The following is a 19,057-nucleotide window of genomic DNA, read 5'->3' on the forward strand; positions in this document are numbered from 1 at the left end:
AAAATAAAGAAGAAGAAAAAAAGAAGATAATATAGTATACCTATTACTCTCTCTGTGTCAATTTGTTTATTTGTACTTTGTTGTTAAAGGTAGGGAAAAAATAAAAAAGAAAACATCGTAAATTATGATTGACGAGAAAGACAGTCGAGAAAAGATACGATGTACGAGGTATCTGAAATTTTTTCTAAAAAAAACTTTCTAAACGTATTAACACGATTAAAAATATTAACAAATAAAAATGTATATAAACATAAGTTTATAATTGTTTTTAGTGTATCATTCAAAATGTTACCTGTGCTTAATAGAATACACATTAAATATCATTGTAGTATGCTGTTTCATGACATAGCCAATTTCTTCGGTATTTTTATTAACTTTTATTAACTTCTTGCTTTACTTTTCCTCCCTATAAATAAAAATCTAATGAAGTAAGGTCAAATGGTCAATTAATGGTAAAAGTATTTCTCTGTTATCTTGATAGCAAAAAGTCAGTTAACTCGTTGATTGAAGGATGAATTGTTTTAAGTGTAGATGCCTATGCAGGCTGAAAGATGAAACGTAATCAATTTAAATTATTCCATTTTTAGTGAATTGATAAAATACTTTGTTGTTTGATGTAATAACATGATTAAAGGAAAAGCTTTAAAATAATTATACTAAATTCAAAATCGTTCATACACACATATCTTTGATATTTTTTTTTTATTCTTTTATATAGATAAATCTATATAATATAATTATAATATAATAATATATAATATAATTTTATTATTATTATTATTATTATTATTATTATATATAATTATTTATTATAATATAATAATATAATTTTTTGTATACTTATTTTCTTAACGGTTATCGATTGTAAAAACAAATTTAGCAAATATCATAATATTTATTTTCCATTTGAAACGAGAGAAGAAATATTCAGAAAAACAAGAATTATTTGAATAAAAATATAGTAGCACTCGGGCAAAGGTTTATTGCTTTACTCAGTGCCAACAACAACAGCACCGGTGCTAATACTCTTATCATTGATTTGCGTTAATATTACACTTAAGTATTCCCCCATAAAAATACACTTATACATAGACAAAGTCAACCGGTATCGAAGAGCTTTTTTTAAAGCGGAAAAAGAAAACGTTCACGTCAACACGGTCAGTATCCGATAAATTAACGCATGAGAGGGCACCTTGTTGTATGTCCCCTTTATCTCCCCTCGTCCCCCCCTATTTCTCCCTCTTTCTTTCCCTCATTTTCTTTTTCTTCTTCTTTTTCTTTTTCTTCCTTTTTCTTTTTACCCTCCTTCTTCTATCTCTCACTCTCTTTCTCTCTTTCACTCTTTCTCGTGTAGAAAAAAATATTTTTTGTTTAAATATAAATTGAAAATATATAAACTATATGTTTTGTAAATATATAAATTATATAAAAATAATATATTGAAATATATAACAAAGAAAAAATATATTATTACCGATATTATGAATTACATATCTATTTTATATAAATATAAATTTAATATTATTTTGTTATAAATAATATACTATTTTATATATATTATTATATTTATATTTATTATATAATTATATTTATTATTTTAATTAATATTTATATAATTTAATTATTACATTTTAATATTTAATATATTATATATATTATTATATTTATATATATTATATTATTATATATATATTATATTTTTACACGAATTTTCGATCACTATACTTTGAATTTTTTGTCGTTGTTTATCGGAATTACGTCAGTATAGAAAATAAAGTTTAGAAATGATCGGCATCAAAGTTAAACTTAAGATTAGATTCATTTCATAGGATTAATGATAAACTTCTTTGATAATGCATATGACATAAAATCAATCAATATTATTATAATCCTTGATTAGGAAACTTTGGTAAAGCAATTTCCTTCAACATGAGAAGTCCGGTCGATATCTTTCTATTGAAAATATTTAAAGTAATACATTTGATATCATTGATTATACTTAAATTGATTATTTTGCAATTTTTGTTGAAATTAAAAAATAGGCTCGAATTTCATCAAATCCGTGAAAACTTTTTTCTAAGTGGAACGCAATTCATCGATATATATATATTTGTTATAAAGAACATCGGATATGTTGCAGTGACCTTTTTATCTACAAAAGATACTAAAGAAAAGAAAAAGAAATAAGAAGAAAAAGAGAGAGAAAGTTCAGCAACGCTTTAAATCGATTCGTTGTAAGTTTCGTATCGAGTAAGTACACCCACCAGAGCTTTCTACTTCGATAAACTATTTTCTGCTCGACTTCTTCTTTCCTTGATCAAAACCGCGAACTTCTCAGAAAATTCGTTTATCTTGTTAAATTTATATATCTACACGTATATATATACAAGGTATTTCAAAAGTCGCTTTACCGAACTGCAAATTTATCAAATTTCATTGCAAATATTTGCCTGTTGTAAATACATATTATTATTTGATTAACAAATCGATATTGATTTATATTTTGTTTTTTTTTTCTTTTTCTTTTCTTTATATAGTAAAGCAGCTATTATATTATTTTTTTAAGCGTATTATATATTAAATAAATATTAAATAAATATTTAATATACAATATATATATCACACATATTATATTCAAAATTTAACATCTTACCAACTTGTTTTTTTTTTGTTACACAAAAAAGTATAAAAGTTTATAGATGGATTATAACGATAAATAATAAAAATTATATATAAATCTTTTATTACATACATTTAGATAATGATATATCCAAAAAGATGAATGACAGAATAAAAATTTAATTAATACTTCGAACTATCTTTTTCTTTATAAGACACACGGAAAAAATATATCAAATTGGCTTACGTGAGACTTTTCTTAGATAAACTTCATCGAACTTTCTCATTGTCCGGTAATCTGAGAAGAGAAAAAGGAGAAGAAGAACAAAGAAACCGATAGATAACTAAATAGATCGAAAAAAAGAAAGAGAGATACACAAATAGATAGATAGATAGATAAATAGATAAAAGAAGACAGATAGAGTCCGTAACGAGTGATCTTAAGAAAAACTTTAAACGATCTCGCGAGATCTAATTGACATGAAGGAAGATAGAACGAGTCCAATACTGAGATTGACAGTCATCTGTGTATGTGTGTGTGTGAAAGAGAAAGAAAGAGAGAGAGAGAGAAACAACTTGTTTCCCTTATTCCTCAATTTCCCACTTATTTTTTTCCTTTTATTTTTGTATTTTTATATTTTTTCGTTGATATTACATCCAAGAAAAATCAGATCAAGTTCAATCTGATTAATGTACTTTGCTAGTTCTCGATCGAACGACTAGTTTTATTTCGATCAAATGTCTCTTTCACATTGATTTTCCTATTCTCCGTAAATCTTCAAAGCCCTTTTTCGGCTTTTTAGCAATTTACCACGACATATTGCACCCTTCGATGTCTATCGACACGACAAATCGACTCATGTATATTACACATGTATATATATATAGCTATCTATGTATTATATGAGTCGTTTAGAAGCCAATAAAAATTGACAAAATTAATGTCTTCATTTGTTTGATCGATTTTTCTAAATTTTGTGGTTTCTTCATTTGATCGGATATCAAATTTATTTATATTTATTTATTTATATTTTCAAAGCATATGTTTATACGATAAAAGATATCTACAGGATGTGCAAATAAAAACGTTATTTGTTAAATTGTTCCAATAAATACTTGAAGTATTATTAAGTATTATTATTATAGCATATATATATATTATTATATTATTTTATTATAATATATATATTATTAGTATTATATTATTGTTCCAATAAATACTTGAAATTTCATTTGAATAATTAATTCTCATAAATTTCATTAAAAAAAATGTAGAAAAACTGAGAAAATATGTAAAAATGGATGTAATCGTCAATGGTTACTGAGAGAAGACTCTTACAATACATACTTTAAATGCATTCATGTCGAACAACCGTAAATATCATTACGCTTAAATGACGTCACGGTTCTTCTCTTTTTTTCTTTTCTTCTTTTTTTTTCTTCTTTTTTCGTAAAATCAAATGAAGCGCGAATATGTCTGTCTCTGTGTAAAGAATCCCGAGACAAATCAGAAAAATTGTACACCATTCGTATTACTTTTTCTTTCATTGATTCGAATCGAGATACCTATATCCCTCGGATCATCCTAGATTCGTGCTTTATGAAACGAAAAATAAAAATACGAGAGAGAATGAGAGAGATAGAGAGATATATAAAGCAATATAGATGGATCTTATGTAAAACTTGAAGTATAATCAAAAATTCTTTGCTGTCTTGTTAATTAACCTTTCTTCTATCTCTCTCTTTTTATTTCTTTCCTTTTTTTGCAAATATAAATTTATTTCTATTCACTTAAAAATAGTCTGAAAATTGCGAGTAACCTTATCACCCCTATCCCAAACCCTTTCTGCTCCCCCCCATCCACCACCTGTATTTTTATTTAAATTGTTAAGTCGTTAAGCATGAACGATGATTAATAACCTAAGAAATAAAATTAATAAAAATGTTCGGACATTTCTATTGCTTAATTAAAAAATAATTTATCGAACGATATACCAAATTATTGACTCTTACTACTTGTTTGACATATCAGTAGTAAAGGAATTTTAATCAGACAATTTTGTATTCCACTTAAAACCAGCGCATCTCTCTCTCTTTTTTTGCAAATATAAATTTATTTCTATCGACTTAAAAATAGTCTGAAAATTGCGAGTAACCTTATCACCCCTATCCCAAACCCTTTCTGCTACCCCCATCATCCACCACCTGTATTTTTGTATTAGGAGGTGGAAATTTTTATTTAAATTGTTAAATCGTTAAGCATGAACGATGATTAATGAACTAAGAAATAAAATAAATAAAAATGTTGGGACATTTCTATTGCTTAATTAAAAAAAAATTTATCGAACGATATACCAAATTATTGACTCTTACTACTCGTCTGACATATCAGTAGTAAAGGAATTTTAATCAGACAATTTTTTATTCCACTTAAAACCAGCGCATCTCTCTCTCTCTCTCTCTCTCTCTCTTTTATTGAGATCACGACGATAAAATGAATTAATCTTTCGAAAGGAAGAAGAAGAAGAAAAAAGAAGAAGAAAATGATTAAAACAAACGATTTATCTGGGCGAATGGAAATCGAAGGATTTCCAAGAACGAGAACTGAAAATCCGATAAGAAAAATCCCTCATTTTTCTCTCATGGGCGTCGCCTAACGATTCCTTTTTTTCTCTTCCTTTTCTTTTTTTCTTCTTTTTCATTTTCTTTTTTTTTCTTTTTTTCTCGATTTAACTCACGGCAGAAGAAGAACACTACATCAACTTACGTCCCCATCAGCGTCGATTTGTCGATACCACTCAACGAAGATACTCCTCTAGCTTCGATTTCTTTCATTATTAACCTTATCACGCTCGAGAAAAAGAAAAAAAAAGAATAAGGAAAGAAAGGAAGGAAGAAATAGGACGATCGCGTGTTCGCAAAGTTTATATGTCTATCTCTCTCTCGACTAACACATCTTCTTTTATATATATATATATATATAAATATATATAATTATTCTCGAATCACTTCATTAATTTATCAAAAGATAAATTCAAGTAAATGTGGTTTAAAAACAAGTAACTTAACTTCATTCAATTTATTCGTATTTTTACGTTTAACCGAATATTTTATTCGCATTTCTACCGATGATTTATATTTGATTGTTCTAATTTTTATTGTAAACAAAAAAATTACACGAGGCTATCTTTCTTTATTATTTATAAAAATAAAAACATTAAATAAATGAATAAAATAAGAAAAGAAAGAAAGAAAGATTACGAATATACCAATAGAACCATGTATGATCATATTTACTTAAAATTTGAGTTAAAAAGAGAATATTGAGTTAATTGAGTTAAATTTTATTTAAAGATTTTATTGTAAACGATCATCCTTCCTTTAAAAACGCGAGTAACGAAAGAAAAAGTAAACTATATCATTTCGAATGACTTATTTGAACATTAAATTTATTTATTTTTTATTTTACATTAAAAAAAAGAACAAATAAACGTAGGAGGATTCACACCTTTGAGCTTAGAATATTCACAAGGAGATGAGGAGGGGGGTGGGAGTGTATCTATCCTTTATCTAAAATTATTTCAAGAGGATCGTCTTGGCTTTGCAAACGTGACGAATGAATTTCGAATTACCATGAACGATACATCGCAACTAGGTTTGAAATGCAAACGTCGAACCGAGGGTGTGAATTTGAATCAGCTAAGTTTCTCACACGAGATTATTTAAAATTTAGGAAGGTCCGTACCATTTTCCTAGATCGTAATCTTTTTATTTATTTATTTATTTGTATAAAAGAGAGAGAGAGAGAGAAAGAGAGAGAAGATAAAAAAGCTGACAAAATTTATAACTAAGGTAGAACGTACACACACACACACACACATATACACATATACACATATACACATATCCACCTAAATATCGAATGTGGTATCTACCATACTCGAATTGTGAGTAAGTTGTTTGAGATTACAACACGGAAAAGTTTTCACGATGTTATTCGAATACGAACAACGTTGCAAATTTTTTTCTCTATTCCATTTAAGTGACTCAACGATGAATCCTATTTTTTTTTCATTGACCACAAAGTATCGAAGAATTTTCCAAAAGTAACCTGTTCAAATTTATCACGAAAAGATTAGACTATCACGAACGAATTTCGGCATATACGATGATAACCCTTCCCCCCTCCCCCTTCCCCACCCCCCTATAAGCAGAAATGTATTCGCGATTATAAACAAAATTTATATCACTTCAAACTAATAAATATTAAATCCAGAGATATTAATTAATGATGAATGAATCATTTTCAAAAGTGTTATTACATTTGTTTTGATAAATTTGAAAAAAAAAAATTAAAGTTAAATTGTAAATCAATTCGTTATTCGCGAATGAAATTTTTGTTTCAACGATATAAAAATTTGCGCCTTTTTATTATTTATATTAAATTCGATATTAAACGATATTTAATATGACATTTCGTAGGATGTTTAATGCGGCATTTAATATGACATAAATACGTGACGTAAATGAGAATTGAAATATTATAGACAGATAGAACATCTGTAAATTTAATCTTTTTTTTATATTTTTTATTTTAACAAAATCTAAATATAAATGAATTAAATGTTTCTATCGGTGTACGCATTAGCATAAATAATAATAATAATTTAAATGCAAATAATTCTTGTAGTAATTTAATGCAAATTTGTTTTCCTTTAATTATTTATTTTCATAAAGATGTATAGAAAAAAATATTATAAAATATATTATTGCATCTTAAATATGACTCATCTTAAATCATATAGATGCAATTGCACGATCAAGTATTTTTTTTTTTTTTTAAACAATTTATCAAATCACTTTTGTTCCATTTACGTTAAACGATAAAAATGTTATCATCGTTGATAAAATATATTCTCACATTGGCAGGAATACGTTAAAATAAATAAAAAAAATATTATGCATATTATTTTATTTTCGTATGTAAAGCATGCAAAAATAAACACATTTAATATAAATTAAAATTAAAAATATAATTAAAAATAAACACATAAAATCATTTTATCCTAATTCAATTTATTATATTTTAACAATATTAGGCGACTGGTTGATTAGAAAAAAAAACTATTAATTCCCAATACTAAGTTATATAAAGATTACTACGAAAGGACAAATATAAAACAATCAACAACAACAAAAAGAAGAAACTATCTAAAATTTCTTCAATATTTTCTTCACAACTTCTTCAATAATCTCGAATAATTTGATTACGTAGGGTAATACTTTTCAAACGATAGAAAAATTTGAATATCAACCATCATATGTATATGAATAAAACGATCCAATACTATTCTAGGATGGGGGGTAGGAGGGGTGAGAAAAAAAAAAAAGAAAGAAAAGAGAGAAAAAAAAAGAAATTCACCAATCTGATAATACTTTTTGAATGTTTCCTTCGAAGTGAAAAGAGAGATAATTCAAAGAAAAACTCGAGTTTTCCGTGTTCGATCTAGCGGAAAAGGAATGTGTATGGAAATTCGAATACGATAGGACGAAGGCATATACCCAGGGACTTTGACGTTGTTGCTTCCAGAAATAAAGAACGAACGTATGCGATAGGAAAGCGTGCGATTTAAAAAGATATTGAGAAAAAGTAAAAAAGAGAGAGAGAGAGAGAGAGAGAAACACGATAAACGAAGTATGTAGTCTGATAGGTCGGTCGAACGGATTAAGGAAAATGTGTCAGAGAAGGAAAGGAAGCAAAGAAGTAAAATGAAGAAGAAGAAGAAGAAGAAGAAGAAGAAGAAAAAGAAGACAAAATATATGCATAAGAGAGAAAGAGAAAGAGAAAAGTTCTATAATATACAGAACAATCGACGTAACCTACATTTCTTACGTAAGCTCATCTCGCGTTTGTAGATTTTATTCATCCACTAGTTTGCCCAACGAAATAATAAATTTCATACGTGATGAGTATACTCCCAGAAAATGGAGATTATTTTCTTATTTTCTTTTTTTCTAAATTTTTCTCTCCCTCTCTCTCTCTTTTTCTTGCTTTCTCTTTCTTTATTTTTCTTCAATTTTTAAAAAATTTTTCCATAACGATTAAATCACCACCACGTGATCAGATTCGTCATATTGCAAATGTTACTGAATCAGAACCAAGTAACTTGTCTGATATTTTTGGTCAAATTATTTTGTAAGAAAATATTTTTACACGGAGTGTGTAATCTCTAAATGGATATAGTGTGTGTATCTAATAATAATCATTTTAAATATTTTATTTTGTTTTAATTTTGTTCATTAAAAAGTAACCTTTCGATCGTTTATACCACTGGAATATACAGTTTACATTTATCGTGAAACAAATATTAATGAATTGATTAATGTAATCATTTAAACCACAAATACAAAGAGATGCAAATGTTACTGAATCAGAACCAAGTAACTTGTCTGATATTTTTGGTCAAATTATTTTGTAAGAAAATATTTTTACACGGAGTGTGTAATCTCTAAACGGATATGGTATGTGTGTATCGAATAATAATCATTTTAAATATTTTATTTTCTTTTAATTTTGTTCATGTAAAAGTAACCTTTCGATCGTTTATACCACTGGAATATACAGTTTACTACAGTTTACTATTCATTTATCGTGAAACAAATATTAATGAATTGATTAATGTAATCATTTAAACCACAGATACAAAGAGATGCAAATGTTACTGAATCAGTACCAAGTAACTTGTCTGATATTTTTGATAAAATTATTTTGTAAGAAAATATTTTTACACGGAGTGTGTAATCTCTAGACGGTGTATATGGTGTGTGTATCGAATAATAATTATTTTCAATATTTATTTTGTTTTAATTTTATTCATGTAAAAGTAACCTTTCGATCGTTTATACCACTGGAATACAGTTTACTAAAGGTATTCATTTATCGTGAAACAAATATTAATGAATTGATTAATGTAATCATTTAAGCCACAAATACAAAGAGATGCAAATGTTACTGAATCAGAACAAAGTATAACTTGTCTGATATTTTTGGTCAAATTATTTTGTAAGAAAATATTTTTACACGTAGTGTGTAATCTCTAGATGAATATGGTGTTTGTATCGAATAATAATCATTTGAAATATTTTATTTTCTTTTAATTTTGTTCATGTAAAAGTAACCTTTCGATCGTTTATACCACTGGAATATACAGTTTACTAAAGGTATTCATTTATCGTGAAACAAATATTAATGAATTGATTAATGTAATCATTTAAACCACAAATACAAAGAGATTTGAATAAATATAAACACATCGAATATAAAATACCAATGCCATCTGTATATATAGACGAATTCATTTAATAATAATAAATTCTAATAAATATTAATATATCTTATGAATAATTTTTCATTAGATAATTATTCATTAGAAAATATATATTATACATATTACAAGTTTAGAAAATATAATTCTACAATATAAATTCTAATTATAACTCGGGAAAGAATTTTCTCTTATATTCTCATTAAAACGAGATGAGGAAAATACAATAATAATAAAACGATAAATGAAACGCGTAATCACGATGGATGATGATATGTTTTGATGAAATCGTTAAACGATTCGGTTGAAACGATCCAAAAAAAAGAGGAGAAGAAAAAAAAAAAAAGAAAGAAAGAAAAGAAAAGAAAGGAAAACGAGATTTCGCAAAAGAACGAATCCGATGATAGTATTACTGTGTAATCAAGAAGCAATTAAATTCTACATGCACCAGAAAATATTCTCAACGAGATTGACGTTCCTATTCTTTTTTTTTCTTTTTTTTTTGTACCGTACCTAACCCCCGTTCCATCCAACTACCCCTTTTTCCTTCCCTTCCCTTCTTTTTCTTCTTCTCTTCTTCTTCTCTTCTTTCTACTACTCTTCCCCCCCCTCCCTTTACCCCCTCCTCTTCGTCTCAACTCTTTCTCTCTGTCTCTTTGTAAGGGGGTCGATCGTTGTAATGATCAAGCTATAGAATAGATCGAAAGTACGGCTTACCGAGAACTTGTTTACCGAGAAAACAAACCCTGTGGAATAAAAAAAAAAAAAAAGAAAAGGAAACCGAGCTTGGATCGAGATTACAAGGTTAAACTCTAAACAAAGCTTTCACCCTTATTTCCATTATCTTTCCTTCCCTGTTTCTCTTTCACTCTCTCTCTCTCTCTCTCTCATCTTTCTCTTACGTTTTTCATCTTTCATGTTATTCGATAATAAGTACAAGACAAAGCACATTATTCATTTCGATAACTATGAATAAAAACATATCGTTAAAAAAGTTCACAAGATTCCTTATTAAGTATTTTATTTATTATATATATTTTTGTAATGTTAATAAAAAGGTGAATGATTCCTATTTATGTTTAATATTAAAATATTCACATTTTTCATCGATATGATTTATTTGAAAATTTGATTTAGAATACAAAGGTTTAACTGGAATGGAATAAAGTATTTAAAGACAAATTTATAAGAGCTAATATTGCATTATGAAAAAATATTCTTGGTATAAGGTTAATATATATATTCTTATGTTAGTCAAAAGGTGGAAACTTTTTGCATGAATGTATAAAGAATCGATCATGATCTAATAAAAATAAGATCGATTCAAAGTATACTTATATACGTGGACCGAGTATAGAAGAACAAATAACAATTTTGAGTATCTTTACGGAACGTGATATGAATTTTACCGCTTTTCATGTGAAAATATTAGAACAGTAACCGAAAATAAAACAAAGAAGAAGAAGAAGAAGAAGAAGAAGAAAGAAGAAGGAGAAGAAAGGATACTCGAGAGATTGTATTTACAGATTTCTTAGTACTCCAAGTATATGGATTTACCTTTCGAAAAGTTTTCTTGTGTTTGTAAATCGAAAGAAAAGTGAAATACTAAAATAAAGAATAAAATCTTAGAATCGATCGATCATGCATTTTCTATTTCTATTTTCTATTTCTCGTTCCGCGACTATAGAAAAATATTTACCCCTTTTTTTCTTGGAACAATTCTATGTAATATAAAAAATAATACAAACCGTTATTGTAATAATAATTTTATAACTATGGATTAATTGTAAGTTACATATAAATTAATACTATAATAATAATATTAATAATATATAATTTTACTATCAAATAAATCCATGAAATCAATTGTTCATATTTTTTTTTATTTTTATTATTTATATGCCAATATTATAATTATCGATGTTTACAAAAATTACTAATTTAATTTAAATGAAAATAATATAATACTGATATAGAAACGATAATTATTTGTGTCTAAATAGAAAATTGATTTTTCTTTTTTTTACTTTACGACAGGTAAATATTTTTCACGACGATACACAGTGTAGAGATTTAAAAAAAAAAGTTAAATTAAAAAAAATGACGAGCATAACGCGATAATAGTTAACTTTTCGCACGTGATACCCACGCACATTTTTTTGATTGTTACGATCAATTATAAATACCGTAAAAATAGAAAATGATAATCGATTGAATGGAACTATTGTTTGCACGGATACCGAACTAAATCGACAAATTTTATAATAGTCCTGCAACCATTTTGTAATTCATTTACAATGACATATTTTATTTTTAAAAAATGAAAATAAATTTGACGGAGATAAAATGTCGCGTATTTTTTCCAAAAATTGAACAAAATATCAAAATATCACAGATTTCTGACAATCAATTAGTTCGAAAAAACAAGAAAATAAAATAAAATAATATAAAATAAAATAAAATAAAATAAAAGTAGATTTCTTTCTGCATGGGTAGCAAAAAACAAGACCATTAATTTACAAATTGTTTACGTAGACACGCATATATGTATGAGTTTCTACCACAAGCAGAAATTAACGATTGAAATCCTTCATGTATTTCTGTGTGTGTGTGTGTGTGTGTACAGTATATATACACACATACATAGAAATTCCAACGAGTCAACTGGATGTTGAATTCAGCCGACGTGGCGTGTCGAAATTGTCAGCCTGTCGTCGTTTACTTATTGTTAAATTAAACTTTAATACTTTAATATAAGCTCTTCGATAAAGGATTACAAATAATCGTTAGAAGCTGTTTCTACCTTAATTCGTTATGCTACTATAAACCTACTCATTGTTTCACTTTATAATAATAATAATAATAATAATAATAACAATAATAACGAAACCATTAAACTTGGACATCGAATTTTCTCTTTCAAACTATAATTAATTACTTGCTGTATTATAAAATCGATCAAAAATAAATCTAATGAATATTATCCCCAAAATGGGGGAAATTCAGAGAAAAGAGAAAATTATTAGACGAAATAATTGACGACGACGAAGTGTGAATAATTGAAAGCAAAGAACGAATTAAGAAAATAAAAAACAATATAATAACAACAACAATAATAATAATAATAACGAGACGCATACACGACATGATCGTAATTACTCACCTTTTGTAGAAAAAAAAATGTTACACCACACTGCGGGCCCTAATTTGGATCATAACGCGAATTTCAGGTACGACGATGATTTTTTTTAATCTGCAATTTTAACGTTTCCACGATAATACACTTGAGATAAAAAGAAAAAACATAAAAAGAAGTTTAAAAAAAGAATATACACTTTTGTGCATGCTTGAATGTGTATGTATGTATGTGTGTATGTATGTATTGTATTTACAGGAAAGAAAAATGGAATGAGAAAGGAAAATATACGCATATCGATATTTAATATAATTTACAAATTAATCCCCCATTACATTGTTGTAATCTTTACGGTTTTTACCCCAAGAATATTATTGTATTGTTCTGTAGCAAAAATAATTGGTAAACGTTGTTAAATTATCATTATTGTTGTTATACGTTTTTCTCGTATTTCTAAATACGTATGATAATGATAATGATTTTTTTTTGTACGAAATTTTCGAGACAATTTTTGTCTCTGATTTTACATCTGTCTGTCTGTCTCTTTCTCTCCATCTTTATACGAATAATAACGAATTTTTCAAGGTTGTTATAATAATAAGCAGAGTCGAGTAATTTGGATGATAATTGAAACGGTTACGCGTATGAAATAATCAGAGATAAAAACTTAATTGTTTCTAAACGGTGATTCGCTCTGAGGTTCGTCATTAATATTACTCGTCAATTGTACGTTCTATGAAAAAAATGTTTGTAAGAATATTTTCGATTGTATCTAAGACGGAAGTATAAAAATAATAATTAGATTTTTCCTAGTTTGCTTTTTTATCAAGATATTGAAGATTGCATATATAATTAAGTAATTTACGTGGCACACATATACAGATGTATTATACCACTTTGTATAGAATTCATGAAAAATAAAATAGAATATATATAATAACAAAAAGAATAAAATAAATAAATAAGAATATAATAATAATAATAAAATAATAATAATAAAAAAGAAGAAAAATAAAATAGAATAATAATAAAAAGAATCATAAATAAATAAGAATATAATAATATTAATAAATAATAATAAGAAAGAAGAAAAATAAAATAGAATAATAATAAAAAGAATAAAATAAATAAATAAGAATATAATAATAATAATGAAATAATAATAATAAAAAAGAAGAAAAATAAAATAGAATAATAATAAAAATAATAAAATAAATAAATAAGAATATAATAATAATAATAAAAAAGAAGAAAAATAAATAAGAATAATAATATTACAGTATAATTGAACTATAAATATTATATATATATTTAAATAAAAAAAAAATAATAATATTCCGAAAAGAATAATATTTAAAATATCTCAAACTCGTTGAATTTTGTCATCCTCAAATCCTTTACGAATTTTCTATATATAAAGTACTTCAATTTATATTCATAATTCCTCTTTCCTCTTCCGTATATTATAATTGTTTATAATATAAACATACATATATATTTATGTATAGAAAAAGAAAAACAAAAAGAGAGGAGAATAAGAAACAGCAAGAAGAGACGAAATATGGGTTATGTACTTTCGCAACTGTACGAGACGGGGCTTAAACAGAGGGTGAATCAAATGTTGAAGTAGGAAAAGGGAGGAGAAAGGAGGAAAAGAAGAGGACGAGAAAACTTAGGGTTGAGAAAAGTACCTTAAAGAACAGTTGGTATAAGAGTGAAAAAGAGAGAGAAAGAAAGAGAGAGAAAGAGTGAGAGAGAGAGAGAGAAATAGACACAGAAAGGCACAGAATTAGAGATAGTTGAGGGGAGGGGGAAGGGGAGGAGGGGGTGGAAGAAAAGAAAAAGAAATAAAAGTAGGTAGTACTATAAAAGGATGAACAGGAAGCAAGCAGCAAAAGCTTTTTACAAGCTCCTTTTTAATTTTCTCTCTCACTTTTCTATCTATCTATCTATCTATCTACCTTTTTATCTTTTACTATCTTTTACTATCTTACTCTGTCTCTATTTCTATCCCCTCCCTCCCTATCTAGCTCTTTACACATATACACGCACAATCTTTCTTTCCGTGTAAGTTTCTCGAAAGAGAGAGAATCATATTTCACGGAAAAACGTTGTCTTTGCACATGCAAGATAAGTTAAAACGTATTTCCGAGCACTTTCGATGGAAATTGGATGTCCGGTGAACCTAAAAAAAAAGAAAGAAAAAAGGAAGAAGAATAGGAAAACGCAAGTAGATGTATATAACTACGCATTCTTTCTTTATCATTCTCTGTCTTTCTCTCTCTGTTTTATGTTATTTCGATTTCATTCTATCCTCAACAACTATACGAGCACGGAAAAAAAAAAAAATAAATAAAATCAGCAAAATTGTGTGCATTTTTACGATAATGCAACGACACGCGCTAGTGGTCTTAAAAAAATTCTATTATTGATGGTGAAATTGGTTTTCTTTTTTTTTTTTTCTTTTTTTATTTTCTTTCTTCTTTATTTAATTTATTTTATTTTATTTTATTTTATTTTATTTTATTTTATTTTAATTGTTTCTTTTTTCCTTGTATCACGTCGGTGAAAAATTGCTATGAAGAAGAGAGAGGGAAAGGGTTAAGGGTAGAAAAAAATAACAAATGAGATTCTCACGAAAATGGATCATCAATCATATATATATTCTCTTTTTTTTTTCTTTTTTGAAATCGTACGGTGGTTAATATACCGGATGAAAATTACCGGAGGGGGGATTTAGTGGGGGTGAGTTGAGAAAAAATTAAATGTGCTCGCATGAATAAGATGCGATTGGTTTATCGAGGTTTTCGACTTATCGACTTTCAACGAGGTCAATAGAGGTCCTTTCAAGTACCAATCCGAACAACGTACGCTTTAGTATGTTAACCTCTTTTATGAAACGTTTTCTTGTAAAAAGAAATCGATATAAGAGAGAGAGAGAGAGAGAGAGAGAGAGAATTGCGTTAAATCGTTTATACACATTTTGTTTTTGTTTTTTTTTTGCTTTTCTAATCCGTAAATTAAAATAACAGAAAAAAAAGGAAAAGAAAAGGATAATGAAATGTTCAATAAAATTCTCTTATAACGTGCGTGTTTTCACACACACACACATATATATATATATATAAATTCCCCCTTCATGTGAGAAACGTGATTTATTTTCCACGATTTTATCTACGTTTAGATATAAATGTAACGTTAGCCTCGTGCATAAATATTCGTGCTAAATAAATATTTCATATTCTCTATCCTAACGCTATTTAAAAACTATTGTTTTACTTCATTATACGTTTCTACGTAATATATACAAAATTTTGCTAATATTCTTCATACCGGTAGTATTTTTATATCAAAGAAAAATATAGTGGAATAAAATAAACCGTAAAGAAAAGAGTGGAAAATATATTTAGAGAACTTGATGTTCGTTCCTTCGAAGTAAATTTTGTCCAATAACAAAAATTGAAATTTGCAACTACTCTGTTTAAAGTTGTAAATTTTCATCGACGATATTTTCGTTTCGGTCGTTCAACTATTAGATTTTAATTTACGACACTTGTGACATTAAGGAAGTTATTGCTTATGTTGGTTAAATTTTAAACAATCGATAGTTTGTATATATTATATATATGCATCTAAACTTTCGTGAACGTGAGAAATAGAAATTGAAAGAGAGAAGTAGATGGAAAGTTAGAGAGAAAGAGAAGAGAAGAGAACGACGAAGTGGGTCTAATAATTCATAGGTTCGCATAGAAACGCAGATATTATCCAGCATCTAACTCCTGAATATGTTTGTATTTGCATATGTATAGAATTATTAAATAACGTAAGCGTATATATAGCGTTGATTTATAATACGGTTTAACATCTACATTACAAGAAATTAATTTTCTTATATGAAAGAAGATTGTTTACATATATATATAAACAATTTATTTTTCATTTTTTAAATCAATATTATTTCAAGATTCACGTAGTATACAGTCAAAAAAATTGAATAAATTTATTTTCCGATTTACTTTACAATATAAATTCTTGTTATATACAATAATTCATAAAGTCAATTCATATATGAGCCGTTTATTTTGAAAGTGGCCTAACTCCATTTTTCATTTTTTTCCGGTTACCCACGGTAACATATACAGCTTCAAATTATCTATCAATAAAGCATTTAAGATTTTTTATATTTCGAGTAAATACGGTAATTCTGGACACATAAGTTTTCAGAGTTAGTTGAATCACTGAACCGTTTATTTTGAAAGTGGCCTAACTCCATTAGGAGTAGAGATTTTGGTGTGGTAGAAATGGCATTAAAAAAAAATAATTTACTGTTTGTCCCCCGAGAGTATTACAATATTATCAAAAAGTGTCGGAAAGGTAATAACTTTATTGTACATGAAATGAGACAAGAAGATTTTGTATCAACAAAATTATTAGAAGACGCAATTTTTAAAAGGGTCAAGAATTCTAACGGAGAACCAATAAACTGGTTAAAAATATGTTGGATGCGTTTTGTCAAAAATGAATAAGATTTTCTATAAGACATCAATGAATGAGAACGAAAATTTGAAAGTCCTGAATTTAATACCACGTCGGGGTAGACCAAGAAAGTTCGAAAATATTGTATTGACACCACTGTATAAAAATATAAGACAAATTACAACCGCAAAATTTAAGGACATAATTGACTTATTACGATATATACCACCGGAACATCATGATTTCTTTAAATCCCTTTCACATACACAAAATGTAGATGAGTAGAAAATTGTTTTGTAATTTATGTTTGTACAAAATATTTTGAATCGCATAATTGATGTTTTTAAAGTGTTATAAAGATATGTAAAATAAAATAAGTATTGTTTTTTCGCAATTTGAAGCATCTTAAATTATGTTGAATGGACTTCGGTTCCTTCAAATTTTATAACGAATCTGGTTGTTAATTTTGAAAGTGGCCTAACTCCATTCTTGGTAAGAAAACGCATATTATTCGCTTAATAATTGCCATTATTTTAATAGGAACTGTAAATTGAACACCTTCAGATACACTTAAGCAACATAACTCATTGTTATTCTTTACGTATATTTTTAATTGCATTGAAACGCAAACCTTTAAATATCTCAATTTAAGGTTATATGGAGTTAGGCCACTTTCAAAATAAACGGCTCATATGTAATAAATGTTACAAGAATTTGAATAATCCGAACCTTATCGTGCATAGAAATGTCTTGATTTAAAAATAAAATAAAAAGTCAATAAGATCGTACGTGTGTGTATATGTGTATGTTATTGTTTATTACGAAACTATAAAAGTATTAGATATATTATTCATAAGAGAGAAGATACGGGATTAGTTACAAAGTGTATAAAATCGAATATTTAGAGTACGAAGGAAAGGGTTAACGAGCACAAGGAAAAAAGAAAAAACTAAAAAAAGAAATTAAAGTATAATAGGAAAAAGAGATACATATATAAATGAAATTAATTAACATTCTTGTTCGATTAAAATAGCTTAACTAGATAAACCGAATTTAAGTCAGAAACTTTGTTAATAATCTCACCCTGTGTTAATGATAGAGAAACGAATAAAACATTACAAAGTTCCTGTTCGTAAAGAACCATGATAAAGTATGAAAAAGAAAAAGAAGAAGAGAAAGAGAGAGAGAGATAAAAAGGAATACGATTGACACACGATACTAACGTGGACCGTCTGAAAAATATAATAAAAAAAATAAAGATTTGTCGAGAGAAGAAAAAGTAAAATTCAAGTAAAAATAAAGTAGAATTGTCAAAAAAAGATAGAAAGAGAGAGAGAATATTAGATAATATATAATATATATATATGTATGTTACCGTGAAAGACTGAAATTGGAGAATGTCAAGATTCGCAAGGTGAATTGTCAACACGTATAAAAAACATCAGTGAAAGACCGAATATTAGGATTTATTCTGAAACATTAATATTTCGGAAATACACCA

General features: G+C 27.0%; 1 protein-coding gene across 8 annotated transcripts in view; it reads right to left on the minus strand.

Moving 5' to 3' along the window:
• LOC122514429 (flocculation protein FLO11-like) overlaps positions 1-19,057 on the minus strand; it is a 131,539-nt gene that overhangs the window by 101,787 nt on the left and 10,695 nt on the right. For 4 of the 8 annotated variants that reach the window (XM_043631246.1, XM_043631254.1, XM_043631253.1 and 1 more), the window contains exon 2: positions 13,108-13,197. The exons of 3 other annotated variants lie outside the window; for them this stretch is intronic. The gene's annotated coding sequence lies outside the window, so the exon portion shown is untranslated. Of the gene's footprint in view, positions 1-2,866; positions 2,921-13,107; positions 13,198-19,057 lie in introns of those variants that run through there. One more of the 8 variants, XM_043631250.1, reaches the window with a different exon arrangement.

Source organism: Polistes fuscatus, unplaced genomic scaffold, assembly GCF_010416935.1.
Source record: "Polistes fuscatus isolate 324 unplaced genomic scaffold, CU_Pfus_HIC Scaffold15, whole genome shotgun sequence".
Classification (NCBI taxonomy): Eukaryota; Metazoa; Arthropoda; class Insecta; order Hymenoptera; family Vespidae; genus Polistes; species Polistes fuscatus.